This window comes from Danio rerio, chromosome 12 (genome assembly GCF_049306965.1).
Source record: "Danio rerio strain Tuebingen ecotype United States chromosome 12, GRCz12tu, whole genome shotgun sequence".
NCBI classification, from domain to species: domain Eukaryota; kingdom Metazoa; phylum Chordata; class Actinopteri; order Cypriniformes; family Danionidae; genus Danio; species Danio rerio.
The window spans coordinates 50,567,501-50,568,957 of record NC_133187.1 but is presented as its reverse complement, the minus strand read 5'-3'; the positions used below and the strand labels follow the sequence as shown (position 1 = coordinate 50,568,957).

The 1,457-nt window shown below is 43.4% G+C and overlaps 1 protein-coding gene across 1 annotated transcript in view; it reads left to right on the top strand.

The window, feature by feature from the left end:
- The window catches only part of ascc1 (activating signal cointegrator 1 complex subunit 1), a 192,131-nt gene that overhangs the window by 92,250 nt on the left and 98,424 nt on the right, over window positions 1–1,457 (top strand). The window lies entirely within an intron of this gene.

The window sequence follows — 1,457 nt, the reverse complement described above, 5'->3', positions numbered from 1 at the left end:
ATCCATCCATCTGTACATCCATCCAACCAACCAACCAACCAACCGTGTGTTCATCCATCAATCCATCGCTCTACACTTCTATCCGTCCATTCATCCATCTATCTGCCCATATGTCCATCCATCCATCCGACTACCCATCCATCTGTCCGTTCATCCATACATCTATTTGTCCATCTGTCCATCCCACTGTCCTTTAATCAATTAATCTATCCATCTATACATCCATGCATCTGTACATCCATCGGTCCATCCATTCATCCATCTATCCATTTATCTGTCCATTCATCCATCTATCCGCCTATCTGTTCATCCCTCCATCTGTCCATTCCTCCGTTCTTCCATCAATCAACCTATTCATCTACACAACAATCTTTCCAGTCATCCATTTATCCCTCCATCCATCTGTCCTTCTGTTCATCTATCTATTCATCTACTCATCCATCTATCCAGTCATCCATCCGTCTGATACATTTTGAATTTTAACCTAAAATGTGTTGTGACTTTTCCGAATTTGGCAACGCCAATCTTCTGTATAACCTGTTGGGATTTGGATAAATCTTCTGCTCACAATAATAATGATTTCAGTCACCGTGAGAAATGACAATGTAAGACTGAAATCTCCCTCTCTCTTCAACACATTATACAGTTTGTTGTTCTGCAAATTTCTCACAGAAACAAGAGAACGCAGAGATGAACAGAGTGTCTATTGTGCTGTGAAACACATTAAATCACAAGAGTTATGATTGGTTATATATTAATAAAATGAGTGACATTGAGCATGCTGTTGTATAAGCGAGGCTTTAGTGAAGTGATTTGTGTGCTGAAGATGTGTTAATATTGTGTGGTGTAGAAGTAAAGCTGTAATGCTGTGGGTAGGTGAAGGGTTTATAGTGACATCACGTAACCCAGTGTGTTGTTCTCCAGAGTGCTGTTCTGCGTCTGCTCTCAGCGTCAGCAGCAGGTTTTCTGATCTTCTGAATGTGTGTGAGTGTGTGAGTGTGTCCTCCTCAATCTGCAGCTGAAGCTCATTTTCCAGTGTGTGTGATTGATCATGAGTGAAGCGCAGCGTCTCTGACCTTCATCTGTGTGTGTGTGTGTGTGTGTGTGTGTGTGTGTGTGTGTGTGTGTGTGTGTGTGTGTGTGTGTGTGTGTGTGTGTGTGTGTGTGTGTGTGTGTGTGTGTGTGTGTGTGTGTGTGTGTGTGTGTGTGTGTGTGTGTGTGTGTGTGTGTGTGTGTGTGTGTGTGTGTGTGTGTGTGTGTGTGTGTGTGTGTGTGTGTGTGTGTGTGTGTGTGTGTGTGTGTGTGTGTGTGTGTGTGTGTGTCGTTTCCTGAGGGCTCGATCGCACATGACTGTGTGTGTAAAAGTCAGTGTGTGTGTGTGAGAGGAAGACACTCGGTGATCCAGATACACACACATACACAGTTATACACACAGAGACATGTACACATTCAGACCC